The sequence below is a fragment of the Anomaloglossus baeobatrachus genome, chromosome 4 (assembly GCF_048569485.1).
Source record: "Anomaloglossus baeobatrachus isolate aAnoBae1 chromosome 4, aAnoBae1.hap1, whole genome shotgun sequence".
NCBI lineage: Eukaryota > Metazoa > Chordata > Amphibia > Anura > Aromobatidae > Anomaloglossus > Anomaloglossus baeobatrachus.
In genome coordinates, this window is record NC_134356.1 from 669,636,924 (window position 1) to 669,653,747 (window position 16,824).

General features: G+C 42.4%; 1 non-coding gene across 1 annotated transcript; it reads right to left on the bottom strand.

Annotated features, from left to right (window-relative positions):
* Nucleotides 1-15,105: 15,105 nt before the first annotated feature.
* Nucleotides 15,106-15,179, bottom strand: TRNAI-AAU (transfer RNA isoleucine (anticodon AAU)). The gene has a single exon. It is a non-coding gene; the product is annotated as a tRNA-Ile (tRNA).
* Nucleotides 15,180-16,824: the final 1,645 nt, after the last annotated feature.

A 16,824-nucleotide genomic window follows, 5' to 3' on the forward strand; every position in this document is an offset into this window, starting at 1 on the left:
CTTTAAGGTTAACAACGATGTAACATGGCCACTCTCTTACTCTAAGCAAGTTATTTCAAGTTTGTAAATTAATTTTACACATTGGATGGATAACACCCACGGATCTTTTTCCAAAAGTCACTGGATGGGAACAGAAAGCCAAAGGATTGGCCAGCACAGGGGTCGAACCCGCAACCTTGGCGTTATTAGCACCATGCTCTAACCGCTTAAGCTAACCAGCCACTTTTGCCCCATATTCTCCCTCTTTTAATGAACTTGCTCTAATTTTGAGCCAGCTACTGACCTCTCAAAGCTTGATCTGTCCACAGTGAAAGGTAAAATACGATGAAAGTTGAATAAATCTTAGAGAGCCCATCAAAAGCAAAGGAACCAATCTTAAATGAGAATTGACAAGCTTTTTTTTATATTATGAGCAATATGTTGCCACCAACCACTCTAACTTGCCACGTGATGAGCCAGTAAATTACGGCATTGCTTGGAATAGTTTTTGCCTGCATTACAATTAGTGATAGACTTAGCTGTCAATATTTACAGTTATATCGAATTCCAGTTGCCCAAAACTTCTTAAAAAACGCTTAGAAACTGAAATCTCTGGCCATACAATAGATTATATTTCTATTTTGCTTCAATTCGTTACTCTGTCATACTTTAAGGTTAACAACGATGTAACATGGCCACTCTCTTACTCTAACCAAGTTATTTCAAGTTTGTAAATTAATTTTACACATTGGATGGATAAAACCTACGGATCTCTTTCCAAAAATCACTGGATGTGAACAGAAAGCCAAAGGAATGGCCAGCACAGGGGTCGAACCCGCAACCTTGGCTTTATTAGCACTACGCTCTAACTGATTGAGCTAACCGGCCACTTTTGCCAAATATCCTCTCTCTTTTAATGAACTTGCTCTAATTTTGAGCCAGCTACTTACCTCTCAAAGCTTGATCTGTCCACAGTGAAAGGTAAAATACGATGAAAGTTGAATAAATCTTAGAGAGCCCATCAAAAGCAAAGGAACCAATCTTAAATGAGAATTGACAAGCTTTTTTTATATTATGAGCCACCAACCACTCTAACTTGCAAAGTGATGAGCCAGTAAATTACGGCATTGCTTGGAATAGTTTTTACCTGCATTACAATTAGTGATAGACTTAGCTGTCAATATTTACAGTTATATCGAATTCCAGTTGCCCAAAACTTCTTAAAAAACGCTTAGAAACTGAAATCTCTGGCCATAAAAAAGATTATATTTCTATTTTGCTTCAATTCGTTACTCTGTCATACTTTCAGGTAACGACGATGTAACATGGCCACTCTCTTACTCTAAGCAAGTTATTTCAAGTTTGTAAATTAATTTTACACATTGGATGGATAACACCCACGGATCCTTTTCCAAAAGTCACAGGATGTGAACAGAAATCCAAAGGAAAGGCCAGCACGGGGGTCGAACACGCAACCTTGGCATTATTAGCACCACGCTCTAACCGATTGAGCTAACCGGCCACTTTTCCGCATATCTACTCTCTTTTAATGAGCTTGCTCTAATTTTGAGCCAGCTACTGACCTCTCAAAGCTTGATCTGTCCACAGTGAAAGGCAAAATACGTTGAAAGTTGACTAATTCTTAGAGAGCCCATCAAAAGCATAGGAACCAATCTTAAATGAGAATTGACAAGCTTTTTTTATATTATGAGCAATATGTTGCCACCAACCACTCTAACTTGCCACGTGATGAGCCAGTAAATTACGGCATTGCTTGGAATAGTTTTTGCCTGCATTACAATTAGTGATAGACTTAGCTGTCAATATTTACAGTTATATCGAATTCCAGTTGCCCAAAACTTCTTAAAAAACGCTTAGAAACTGAAATCTCTGGCCATAAAATAGATTATATTTCTATTTTGCTTCAAGTCGCTTGGATTAATTTTTGCCTGCATTACAATTAGTGATAGACTTAGCTGTCAATATTTACAGTTATATCGAATTCCAGTTGCCCAAAACTTCTTAAAAAACGCTTAGAAACTGAAATCTCTGGCCATACAATAGATTATATTTCTATTTTGCTTCAATTCGTTACTCTGTCATACTTTAAGGTTAACAACGATGTAACATGGCCACTCTCTTACTCTAACCAAGTTATTTCAAGTTTGTAAATTAATTTTACACATTGGATGGATAAAACCTACGGATCTTTTTCCAAAAATCACTGGTTCTGAACAGAAAGCCAAAGGAATGGCCAGCACAGGGGTCGAACCCGCAACCTTGGCTTTATTAGCACCACCCTCTAACCGATTGAGCTAACCGGCCACTTTTGCCAAATATCCTCTCTTTTTTAATGAACTTGCTCTAATTTTGAGCCAGCTACTGACCTCTCAAAGCTTTATCTGTCCACAGTGAAAGGTAAAATACGATGAAAGTTGAATAAATCTTAGAGAGCCCATCAAAAGCAAAGGAACCAATCTTAAATGAGAATTGACAAGCTTTTTTTATATTATGAGCCACCAACCACTCTAACTTGCAAAGTGATGAGCCAGTAAATTACGGCATTGCTTGGAATAGTTTTTGCCTGCATTACAATTAGTGATAGACTTAGCTGTCAATATTTACAGTTATATCGAATTCCAGTTGCCCAAAACTTCTTAAAAAACGCTTAGAAACTGAAATCTCTGGCCATAAAAAAGATTATATTTCTATTTTGCTTCAATTCGTTACTCTGTCATACTTTCAGGTAACGACGATGTAACATGGCCACTCTCTTACTCTAAGCAAGTTATTTCAAGTTTGTAAATTAATTTTACACATTGGATGGATAACACCCACGGATCTTTTTCCAAAAGTCACAGGATGTGAACAGAAAGCCAAAGGAATGGCCAGCACGGGGGTCGAACACGCAACCTTGGCATTATTAGCACCACGCTCCAACCGATTGAGCTAACCGGCCACTTTTACCCCATATTTTCTCTTTTTTAATGAACTTGCTCTAATTTTGAGCCAGCTACTGACCTCTCAAAGCTTGATCTGTCCACAGTGAAAGGTAAAATACGTTGAAAGTTGACAAATTCTTAGAGAGCCCATCAAAAGCATAGGAACCAATCTTAAATGAGAATTGACAAGCTTTTTTATATTATGAGCAATATGTTGCCACCAACCACTCTAACTTTTCACGTGATGAGCCAGTAAATTACGGCATTGCTTGGATTAGTTTTTGCCTGCATTACTATTAGTGATAGACTTAGCTGTCAATATTTACAGTTATATCGAATTCCGGTTGCCCAAAACTTCTTAAAAAACGCTTAGAAACTGAAATCTCTGGCCATACAATAGATTATATTTCTATTTTGCTTCAATTCGTTACTCTGTCATACTTTAAGGTTAACGACGATGTAACATGGCCACTCTCTTACTCTAAGCAAGTTATTTCAAGTTTGTAAATTAATTTTACACATTGGATGGATAAAACCTACAGATCTTTTTCCAAGAGTCATTGGATGTGAACAGAAAGCCAAGAGAATTGCCAGCACGGGGGTCAAACTCGCAACCTTGGCGTTATTAGCACCACGCTCTAACCGATTGAGCTAACCGGCCACTTTTGCCCCAGATTCTCTCTCTTTTAATGAACTTGCTCCAATTTTGAGCCAGCTACTGACCTCTCAAAGCTTGATCTGTCCACAGTGAAAGGTAAAATACGTTGAAAGTTGACTAATTCTTAGAGAGCCCATCAAAAGCAAAGGAACCAATCTTAAATGAGAATTGACAAGCTTTTTTATATTATGAGCAATATGTTGCCATCAACCACTCTAACTTTCCACGTGATGAGCCAGTAAATCACGGCATTGCTTGGAATAGTTTTTGCCTGCATTACAATTACTGATAGACTTAGCTGTCAATATTTACAGTTAATTCGAATTCCAGTTGCCCAAAACTTCTTAAAAAACGCTTAGAAACTGAAATCTCTGGCCATACAATAGATTATATTTCTATTTTGCTTCAATTCGTTACTCTGTCATACTTTAAGGTTAACGACGATGTAACATGGCCACTCTCTTACTCTAACCAAGTTATTTCAAGTTTGTAAATTAATTTTACACATTGGATGGATAAAACCTACAGATCTTTTTCCAAGAGTCATTGGATGTGAACAGAAAGCCAAGAGAATTGCCAGCACGGGGGTCAAACTCGCAACCTTGGCGTTATTAGCACCACGCTCTAACCGATTGAGCTAACCGGCCACTTTTGCCCCAGATCCTCTCTCTTTTAATGAACTTGCTCCAATTTTGAGCCAGCTACTGACCTCTCAAAGCTTGATCTGTCCACAGTGAAAGGTAAAATACGTTGAAAGTTGACTAATTCTTAGAGAGCCCATCAAAAGCAAAGGAACCAATCTTAAATGAGAATTGACAAGCTTTTTTATATTATGAGCAATATGTTGCCATCAACCACTCTAACTTTCCACGTGATGAGCCAGTAAATTACGGCATTGCTTGGAATAGTTTTTGCCTGCATTACAATTACTGATAGACTTAGCTGTCAATATTTACAGTTAATTCGAATTCCAGTTGCCCAAAACTTCTTAAAAAACGCTTAGAAACTGAAATCTCTGGCCATACAATAGATTATATTTCTATTTTGCTTCACTTCAATTCGCTTGGATTAGTTTTTGCCTGCATTACAATTAGTGATAGACTTAGTTGTCAATATTTACAGTTATATCAAATTCCAGTTGCCGAAAACTTCTTAAAAAACGCTTAGAAACTGAAATCTCTGGCCATAAAAAAGATTATATTTCTCTTTTGCTTCAATTCGTTACTCTTTCTTACTTTAAGGTAACGACGATGTAACATGGCCACTCTCTTACTCTAACCAAGTTATTTCAAGTTTGTAAAATAATTTTACACATTGGATGGATAAAACCTACGGATCTTTTTCCAAAAGTCACTGGATGTGAACAGAAAGCCAAAGGAATGGCCAGCACAGGGGTCAAACCCGCAACCTTGGCGTTATTAGCACCATGCTCTAACCAATTGAGCTAAAAGGCCACTTTTGCCAAACATCCTCTATCTTTTAATGAACTTGCTCTAATTTTGAGCCAGCTACTGACCTCTCAAAGCTTGATCTGTCCACAGTGAAAGGTAAAATAAGATGAAAGTTGAATAAATCTTAGAGAGCCACTAACTGAACAAAATACGCCTAAAATATACCTTTTAATAAGAAATGTTTAAAAACGTGATAGTGCATAGTAAAATCCAAACAACTAGCACATGCCACCGTATGGTGAGACGGGAGGATAGTACAAGGAAAAAATCCAAGGTTCTCCCTCACTCAATGTACCATACACACAGCTGTTTTTTAGATATACCATCCGTGTGCAATGCACAACATCTCACTACAGGGAAACTGATGAATCAGGATACATCAACACACCCCTAAATCACAGTTTTGCCCCTTCTATGTATATCCACAGCCTACACAAAAAACAATGACTCATATAGTATACAGCAATGATCAATCACTGTCAACCACCCACCGTCAGGGATGCCCAGATATGAAAAAAGGAACAATCTCACCACGGTGTTGGTGTTGTTATCATGGAGTCAAAACATCCTCCTACTATGGTCACTGTTTGAACATCAGGTAAGTGGGTCATTCCTGGGTCCCCCGGTTTTGTCCAGGTACTTCATAGGATCCAGTTTTCAACCACCTCTGACTCATAAAGCGCTCCACTCTCAACGCGTTTCCCTTCTCATCAGGAGAGCGGCGTATATGGATACAGAAAGTGTCCTCACAACAATGGACACATGCTATCAAGAAAGAACGTCAATCAGTTTTTCAAACACTCTGTAAAAACAATGGGCTAGCGGTGTTCCCCTATAGCCTACTTACCGCGGTTATGGCCTCCCCCGTGTACCGACCTACACAGCCATATCCAGTACGCTTAATAGCGGGTATTTAAAGCCGCCGCCGCCATGGCGTGTGACGTCACTTCCGTCCATCGGTCATGTGACCGGAAGTTGCGTACATCACCCGATGACGCGTGCGCGTCACCACACAGCATGGTGGAATGCATACCATTGCGCCTGCGCGGTCGCAATGAGAGCGTCCGCTCCTCGCACAAACCAAATTTATTTAACCCCATCTTTCCTAAATGGGTAAAAGGTGCCAGGACTCAGAGAAAGACTCCCTCGACTACCATGCAGTTATGGGAAACCCGCTGCAGTGTGATAAACATCACACAGCAAGCAGGTAGTCCAGAACAAATACAGCATATGCCTTTAGGGCAAGGAAAAGCTCAAATTCTATGGTAAAAAAAGAGACAAAGTAAAACCCTTCCCCGCCGGAAATTGATTGTACAAATAGGTGCAATACCTAACAACTACTTCAGAGTACAAAAGCGACATTCTTTATAGTAAAAATAGGGACCAAAACCGGGCAATCCTTCCCTCAAGACAATTTTGGCGAAGGGCCCTACCGAGGCAGATTATGAAAGAAAAAGAAAAAGAACCCTTCACCATACTACCTACTAGTCTCAGACCACTGGTGCAGGCTTTCTCCTACCTATCATGTGGGGGTTGGCACCCTAAAAGGCGGTGATTGGCGCCCCCACTCGGCCGACGACTTTTGTACTCTGAAGTAGTTGTTAGGTATTGCACCTATTTGTACAATCAATTTCCGGCGGGGGGGGGTTTTACTTTGTCTCTTTTTTTACCATAGAATTTGAGCTTTTCCTTGCCCTAAAGGCATATGCTGTATTTGTTCTGGACTACCTGCTTGCTGTGTGATGTTTATCACACTGCAGCGGGTTTCCCATAACTGCATGGTAGTCGAGGGAGTCTTTCTCTGAGTCCTGGCACCTTTTACCCATTTAGGAAAGATGGGGTTAAATAAATTTGGTTTGTGCGAGGAGCGGACGCTCTCATTGCGACCGCGCAGGCGCAATGGTATGCGTTCCACCATGCTGTGTGGTGACGCGCACGCGTCATCGGGTGATGTACGCAACTTCCGGTCACATGACCGATGGACGGAAGTGACGTCACACGCCATGGCGGCGGCGGCTTTAAATACCCGCTATTAAGCGTACTGGATATGGCTGTGTAGGTCGGTACACGGGGGAGGCCATAACCGCGGTAAGTAGGCTATAGGGGAACACCGCTAGCCCATTGTTTTTACAGAGTGTTTGAAAAACTGATTGACGTTCTTTCTTGATAGCATGTGTCCATTGTTGTGAGGACACTTTCTGTATCCATATACGCCGCTCTCCTGATGAGAAGGGAAACGCGTTGAGAGTGGAGCGCTTTATGAGTCAGAGGTGGTTGAAAACTGGATCCTATGAAGTACCTGGACAAAACCGGGGGACCCAGGAATGACCCACTTACCTGATGTTCAAACAGTGACCATAGTAGGAGGATGTTTTGACTCCATGATAACAACACCAACACCGTGGTGAGATTGTTCCTTTTTTCATATCTGGGCATCCCTGACGGTGGGTGGTTGACAGTGATTGATCATTGCTGTATACTATATGAGTCATTGTTTTTTGTGTAGGCTGTGGATATACATAGAAGGGGCAAAACTGTGATTTAGGGGTGTGTTGATGTATCCTGATTCATCAGTTTCCCTGTAGTGAGATGTTGTGCATTGCACACGGATGGTATATCTAAAAAACAGCTGTGTGTATGGTACATTGAGTGAGGGAGAACCTTGGATTTTTTCCTTGTACTATCCTCCCGTCTCACCATACGGTGGCATGTGCTAGTTGTTTGGATTTTACTATGCACTATCACGTTTTTAAACATTTCTTATTAAAAGGTATATTTTAGGCGTATTTTGTTCAGTTAGTGGTATATCGCTAATTTGTCTAATATCTCCAATACCACGTCCAGCTTGCTATTCATTTTTAAATCTTAGAGAGCCCATCAAAAGGAAAGGAACCAATCTTAAGTGAGAATTGACAAGCTTTTTTTATATTATGAGCCACCAACCACTCTAACTTGCCACGTGATGAGCCAGTAAATTACGGCATTGCTTGGAATAGTTGTTGCCTGCATTACAATTAGTGATAGACTTAGCTGTCAATATTTACAGTTATATCGAATTCCAGTTGCCCAACACTTCTTAAAAAACGCTTAGAAACTGAAATCTCTGGCCATAAAAAAGATTATATTTCTATTTTGCTTCAATTCGTTGCTCTGTCACACTTTCAGGTAACGACGATGTAACATGGCCACTCTCTTACTCTAAGCAAGTTATTTCAAGTTTGTAAATTAATTTTACACATTGGATGGATAACACCCACGGATCTTTTTCCAAAAGTCACTGGATGTGAACAGAAAGCCAAAGGAATGGCCAGCACGGGGGTTGAACCCACAACCTTGATGTTATTAGCACCACGCTCTAACCGATTGAGCTAACCGCCCACTTTTACCCCATATTTACTCTCTTTTAATGAACTTGCTCTAATTTTGAGCCAGCTACTGACCTCTCAAAGCTTGATCTGTCCACAGTGAAAGGTAAAATACGTTGAAAGTTGACAAATTCTTAGAGAGCCCATCAAAAGCATAGGAACCAATCTTAAATGAGAATTAACAAGCTTTTTTTATATTATGAGCCACCAACCACTCTAACTTTTCACGTGATGAGCCAGTAAATTACGGCATTGCTTAGATTAGTTTTTGCCTGCATTACTATTAGTGATAGACTTAGCTGTCAATATTTACAGTTATATCGAATTCCGGTTGCCCAAAACTTCTTAAAAAACGCTTAGAAACTGAAATCTCTGGCCATACAATAGATTATATTTCTATTTTGCTTCAATTCGTTACTCTGTCATACTTTAAGGTTAACGACGATGTAACATGGCCACTCTCTTACTCTAAGCAAGTTATTTCAAGTTTGTAAAATAATTTTACACATTGGATGGATAAAACCTACGGATCTTTTTCCAAAAGGCACTGGATGTGAACAGAAAGCCAAAGGAATTGCCAGCACGAGGGTCGAACCCGCAACCTTGGCATTATTAGCACCACGCTCTAACCGATTGAGCTAACCGGCCACTTTTGCCCCATATCCTCTCTCTTTTAACCCCTCAAGGACGAAGCCAGTTTTGTACTTAATGACCAGGCCATTTTTTGCAATTCTGACCAGTGTCACTTTATGAGGTCATAACTCTGGAACGCTTCAACGGATCCCGGTGATTCTGACATTGTTTTTTTGTGACATATTGTACTTCATGATAGTTATAAATTTAGAACGATATTTTTTGCTTTTATTTGTGAAAAAATCGGAAATTTGATGAAAATTTTGAAAATTTTGCAATTTTCAAACTTTTAATTTTTATGCCCTTAACCCAGAGAGTTATGTCACACAAAACAGTTAATAAATAACATTTCCCACATGTCTACTTTACATTAGCGCAATTTCTGAAACAAAATGTTTTGGGGTTAGGAAGTTAGAAGGGGTCAAAGTTCATCAGCAATTTCCCATTTTTTCAACAAAATTCACAAAACCATTTTTTTAGGGACCACATCACATTTGAAGTGACTTTGAGAGGCCTAAGTGACAGAAAATACCTAAAAGTGACACCATTCTCAAAACAGCACGCCTCAAAGTACTCAAAACCACATCCAAGAAGTTTATTAACCTTTCAGGTGCTTCACAGGAACTAAAGCAAAGTGGAATGAAAAAAAGCAAAAAATAAAATTTTACCTAAAATGTTGCTCTACCCCAAATTTATTCACTTTTAGAAGAAATAACACAACAAAATGAACCCCAAAACTTGTTACCCACTTTCTTATGAAAGCGCCAATACCCCACATGTGGTCAGAAACCTTTGTTTGGACAAATGGGAGGGCTCGGAACAGAAGGAGCAATATTTGAATTTTGGAAAGCAAATTTGGCTGAAATAGATTGCGGGCACCATGTTGCATTTACATGTCCGCCAAGGTACCTAAACAGCAGAAACCCCTTACAAGTGACACCATTTTGGAAACTAGACCCCTTAAGGCTTCTATCTAGGGGTATAGTGAGCATTTTGGATCCACAGGTACTTCACAGATTTTGATAACGTTACGTTGTCACATTGAAAATTTTCATTTTTTTCTCAAAAATGTTGCTTTAGCATCAATGTTTTCACTTTTTCAAGAGTTAATTCCAAAAATGTGACCCCAATGTTTGTTACCCACTTTTTTATGAGCGCGGTGATACCTCACTTGTGGTCTGAAACCTTTGTTTGGAGAAATGGGAGGGCTTGGAACGGAAGGAGCAATATTTGAATTTTGGAAAGGAAATTTGGCTGAAAAAGATTGCGGGCACCATGTCGCATTTGGAGGACCCCTAAGGTACGTAAACAGCAAAAAAACACCACAAGTGACCCCATATTGGAAACTAGGCCCCTCAAGGAATTTATCTTGATGTTTGGTGAGTACCCTGAACCCCCAGGTGCTTTACAGAAGTTTATAACGTTGAGCCATGAAAATAAAAAAATAAAATTTTACCACAAAATTGTTACTTCAACCAGGTAGCTTTTTTTTTCACAAGGGTAACAGGAAAAAAATCACCATGAAATTTATTGCGCAATTTCTCCTGAGTTTGTTGATATCTTGTATGTGGTGGAAATCAACTGTTTGGGCACACTACAGGGCTCAGAAGAGAAGGAGTGCAATTTGACTGCAAAATTGGCTGGAATCAATAGCGGACGCCATGTTGCATTAGGAGAACCCCTGAGGTGCCTAAGCAGTGGAGGTCCCCCACAAGTGACCCCATTCTGGAAATAAGACCCCTCAAGGCTTTAATCTAGGTGTATATTGAGCATTTTGAATCCACGAATACTTCACAGAATTTGATAAGCTTAGGTTGCCATATTGAAATTTTCATTTTTTTCACAAAAATGTTGATTTAGCGACACATTTTTCACTTTTTCAAGAGGCAACAACAAAACGTGTACCCCACAGGTTGTTATCTAATTTCTTGTGAGCGCAGGGATACCACACATGTGGCCAAAAACCTTTGTTTGGATAAATGGGAGGGCTTGGAATGGAAGGAGCACCATTTGAATTTTGGAAAAGTTGAAGTAAATTGCGCGCACCATGTCACATTAGCAGGGCCCCTTGGGCACCTATACATCAGAAACCCCCCACAAGTGACCTCATTTTGGAAACTGGACCCCTCAAGGATTTTATTCAGGAGTATAGTAAACATTTTGAATCCACAGGTACTTCACAAAACTGTTGCTGTAGCAAAAAATTTCTCACTGTTAAGGGGGCTTTACACGCTGCGACATCGCTAATGCGGAGTCGTTAGGGTCACGGAATTGGTGACGCACATCCGGCCGCATTAGCAATGTTGCTGCGTGTGACACCGATGAGCGATTTTGCATCGTTGCAAAAACGTGCAAAATCGCTCATCGGTGACATGGGGGTCCATTCTCGATTATCGTTACTGCAGCAGTAACGATGTAGTTCGTCGCTCCTGCGGCAGCACACATCGCTATGTGTGACGCCGCAGGAACGAGGAACCTCTCCTTACCTGCCTCCCGGCCGCTATCAGGAAGGAAGGAGGTGGGCGGGATGTTCCGGCCACTCATCTCCGCCCCTCCGCTTCTATTGGGCGGCCGCTCAGTGACGTCACTGTGACGCCACACGGACCGCCCCCTTAGAAAGGATGCGGTTTGCCGGTCACAGCGACGTCGCCGGGCAGGTAAGTATGTGTGACGCATCTGCGCGATGTTGTGCGGCACGGGCAGCGATTGCCCGTGTCGCACAACAGATGGGGGCGGGTACCCACGCTAGCGATATCGGGACCGATATCGCAGCGTGTAAAGTAGCCTTTAGGCTATGTGGCCATGATCCAGCGACACGGCATCTAGTACCCAGTGTCAGCCTCCTGCAGAAATGTGAGTGTTGTCCACGGGAGAACGCAGCTGCCCATGCCCACGATTTGGGTTCAGGCTGCTGTGGACTTTAGTTCTATTCTACCTGCAAAGAACACTCATCTCCGCAGCATAAATTGACATCCTGAGGCTCGGGAAGCTGCGCCACAGGTCGATTTATGCTGCGGAGAAAAGAAACACAGTGGGCACGGGATTTCTAAAAATCCTGCCACTGTGCTTCTACTGCACAACGCAGCATTATGGACGCAGGGAAAACACTCTGCGCCCAAAACGTTGCAAACCCTGATTGTGGGCACACAGCGTAAAATGCTACAATGGATGAATGGATAGATGTCAAACATATATAACGTCCCACCCCCCTGCATATTCTAAGCTGGCGCCCTTTAGTGCCTTTCATGTGACACTAAAGGATGCCTAGCCTTGTATTTAGCCCAAAAAAAAAAAAAAGAATTAAAATAAATGACGTGGGGTCCCCCCTATTTTTGATAGCCAGCTAGGGTAAAGCAGACAGCTGTAGCCTGCAAACCACAGCTGACAGCTTCATCTTGTCTGGTGAGCAATTTGGAGGGCTCCCCAAGCTGTTTTTTTTTTTAATTATTTATAAATAAATAATTAAAAAAAAAAAACAAACATGGGGTCCCCCCAAATTAGATCACCAGCCAAGGTGAAGCTGACAGCTGGGGTCTGGTATTCTCAGGATGGGAAGAGCCACGGTTATTGGACTCTTCCCAGCCTAAAAATAGCAGGCCGCAGCCGCCCCAGAAGTGGCGCATCCATTAGATGCGCCAATTCTGGCGCTTCGCCCCAGCTCATCCCGCGCCCTGGTGCGTTGGCTAACGGGGTAATGAATGGGGTTGATACCAGGTGTGTAATGTCACCTGGCATCAAGCCCAGCAATTAGTTATGTCACGGCGTCTATCAGATACCCGACATAACTAATTGACAGTAATAAAAAAAAAATTGACAACAAAAAAAAATTTATTTGAAAAAACACTCCCCAAAACATTCCCTGATTGACCAATTTATTGAAAAGAAAAAAAAAAAAATCCACAATAATCCATTTGGACGTCCCACGTCGACTCTGGACCTTCTAGAATATGGGGGACACGTTCAGGGAACGTATCCCCCATTTTCTAGGAGGGCAGACCCTCCATTTGAGGGGAGTGGGTGCAAAGAATCTGCACCCACCCTCCCTGGGTCACAGCTGCAGAGTGCGAGCAGCCAGCGTCCTGAACACAGGAAGCTGACAGTTGCGCTCTGCTCATGTGACCGGAGTCTGCTGAGAAGGAGCCGGAGGAGGGGGCCGCGGGGGATCAGAGCTGCGACAGGTATGTATGACACCGGGGGACACCGGGGAACACCAGGGGGGGTAGGGGGGGACCCGGCAGGGCCTAGGGAGCAGGTTTCTGTCGTATGTGTTATGGCACATACGACAGAAACCATAGGAACAGTGGAAATGCGGCCGGCGCGCTGCTGTGATCGCCGGTGCGCACGGCCATCTTGGATTTTCGGGAGGGGGTTGGGGGTCGGGGGGGGCACTTTGGGGACACCGGGGGACCGGAGGGAACCGGGAAAAAGATTTATCTCCCATCTGGCATGTTTGATCATGCCAGATGGGAGATAAATCATTTTTTACCGGCGCGGTCATTTACTATAAGTTGATGATCGGTATACGGTGTATACCGGTCATCACGTGACTGGGGACCAGAAAAACCGGCCCGAATCATGATCTCCAGGGTCTCAGCTACCCCCGGCAGCTGAGACCCCGGAAATTTTCTGACTCTGGGGGGCGCTAGACCCTTTTTTCCGACTGCCGTTAAAAAGCGGCGGATCGGAAAAAGTACCCTTATTTACCGCCGTTAAAAGGCGTATCGGCGGTCGTAAAGGGGTTAATGAACTTGCTCTAATTTTGAGCCAGCTACTGACCTCTCAAAGCTTGATCTCTCCACAGTGAAAGGTAAAATACGTTGAAAGTTGACTAATTCTTAGAGAGTCCATCAAAAGCAAAGGAACCAATCTTAAATGAGAATTGACAAGCTTTTTTATATTATGAGCAATATGTTGCCACCAACCACTCTAACTTGCCACGTGATGAGCCAGTAAATTACGGCATTGCTTGGAATAGTTTTTGCCTGCATTACAATTAGTGATAGACTTAGCTGTCAATATTTACAGTTAATTCGAATTCCAGTTGCCCAAAACTTCTTAAAAAACGCTAAGAAACTGAAATCTCTGGCCATAAAATAGATTATATTTCTATTTTGCTTCAATTCGCTTGGATTAGTTTTTGCCTGCATTACAATTAGTGATAGACTTAGCTGTCAATATTTACAGTTATATCGAATTCCAGTTGCCCAAAACTTCTTAAAAAACGCTTAGAAACTGAAATCTCTGGCCATAAAAAAGATTATATTTCTATTTTGCTTCAATTCGTTACTCTTTCATACTTTAAGGTAACGACGATGTAACATGGCCACTCTCTTACTCTAAGCAAGTTATTTCAAGTTTGTGAATTAATTTTACACATTGGAAGGATAAAACTTATGGATCTTTTTCCAAAAGTCACTGGATGTGAACAGAAAGCCAAAGGAATGGCCAGCACAGGTGTTGAACCCGCAACCTTGGCGTTATTAGCACCACGCTCTAACTGATTGAGCTAACCGGCCACTTTAGCCCCATATCCTCTCTCTTTTAATGAACTTGCTCTAATTTTGAGCCAGCTACTGACCTCTCAAAGCTTGATCTGTCCACAGTGAAAGGTAAAATATGATGAAAGTTGAATAAATCTTAGAGAGCCCATCAAAAGCAAAGGAACCAATCTTAAATGAGAATTGCCAAGCTTTTTTTATATTATGAGCCACCAACCACTCTAACTTGCCACTTGATGAGCCAGTAAATTACGGCATTGCTTGGAATAGTTTTTGCCTGCATTACAATTAGTGATAGACTTAGCTGTCAATATTTACAGTTATATCGAATTCCAGTTGCCCAAAACTTCTTAAAAAACGCTTAGAAACTGAAATCTCTGGCCATAGAAAAAGATTATATTTCTATTTTGCTTCAATTCGTTACTCTGTCATACTTTCAGGTAACGACGATGTAACATTGCCACTCTCTTACTCTAAGCAAGTTATTTCAAGTTTGTAAATTAATTTTACACATTGGATGGATAACATCCACGGATCTTTTTCCAAAAGTCACTGGATGTGAACAGAAAGCCAAAGGAATGGCCAGCACGGGGGTTGAACCCGCAACCTTGGCGTTATTAGCACCACGCTCTAACCGATTGAGCTAACCGGCCACTTTTGCCCCATATTTACTCTCTTTTAATGAACTTGCTCTAATTTTGAGCCAGCTACTGACCTCTCAAAGCTTGATCTGTCCACAGTGAAAGGTAAAATACGTTGAAAGTTGACAAATTCTTAGAGAGCCCATCAAAAGCATAGGAACTAGTGATGAGCGAGCATGCTTGTTACTACTCGGTACTCGCACGAGTATCACTGTACTCGGTCTACTCGGCAGGGACCGAGTAATCTCGCGATACTCGTGCTGTACTCGTGGTCTTCATTTCTGCATGTTGGCGCTCTTTTGAGAGCCAGCCCTCATGCAGGGATTGGCTGGCAGACCACTGCAATGCCACAGCCCTGTTAGTTGTGGAATTGCAGTGATTGGTCGGCCTGCACAGCGTGACCGAGCCTTTATACCGGCCGGCGCGCTGTGCTCTGCTCACAGCTATCCAGACAGTGAGTGCAGGGAGAGTGTCGCTGATTCAGGGAAAGCTTTGCGGCCCTTTATAGCTTTTTCAGTTGCAGGGCTGCAAACAGTGTGACCAAAAGTCCTTCTCAGGACTATTCTAGTTGTATACAGGCAGGCAGGGTATAGCCAGGTCGGAGTACAGTAGCAGAGTCCTTCTCAGGACTATTGTTGCTATATACAGGCAGGGTATAGCCAGGTCTGAATACAGGCTAGTGACCAGAAGAGTCCTTGTCAGGACTATTGTACCAGTATACTGTATACAGGCAGGCAGGCAGGCAGGGTAGTGGTGACCGTATACCAGCCTTCATCATATCTGGGGCTGGTGTACACAGTGTAAAACAGTCCAGATAGTGTCTGACTTGTCTGTAATTGTCGCTCCCCAAAAATACCTGTTAGGTTCTTATTGCGTCCGTGCTTGGTTTTTAAAACCGCACGTGTGTGCCTGTTGGTGGCAGCGTACAGGTGCACTTGTGTGCAATTTCCACAAACTTTGATATAACGCACAAGTAGTGAATATACACGTCAGCAGTGCACAGCATTGCAAAATGCGCAAGGGCATTGGCAAGGAACAAGGAAGTGGTTTGATGGTAGTGCAGGCAGAGGCCGAGGTCGTGGGCAAGCTCTAATTTCGCCACAACAAAGGACCACATCTAGTCGCTCGCACGTGCTGTCCCAAATTCTTGGGGATCGCAGCAGTACACCGCTCTTGAACCAAGACCAGTGTCAACAGGTTGTTAGTTGGATAGCAGATAATGCTTCCAGTCAGATTGGCACCACCACAAACACTCTGTCTTCCACACGGTCAAGTGTCAGTAGCCGTGATACTGCACCGCACATTTCTGAACCTGATCCTCCTTCCTACCACCAGGCTGAGTACACGTCCTCCTCGGACATTAATGATCCCACACTTGGACACTTGGAAGAGCTGTTCACGTTTCCATTCACACATTCTGGCCTCTCGCCAGCTCATATTGAAGTGGGTCATGAGGAGATCGTCTGTACAGATGGCCAAATATTTGAGCAGCCACGTTCTCACGAAGTTGGCAACGTGTCTCAACAAGTGGTGGACGATGATGAGACACAATTGTCAGGAAGTCAGGAGGAGGAGCAGGGTGCGGAAGAGGAAGATGACGTGGTGGATGATCCAGTAACTGACCCAACCTGGCAGGAGGATATGCAGAGCGAGGACA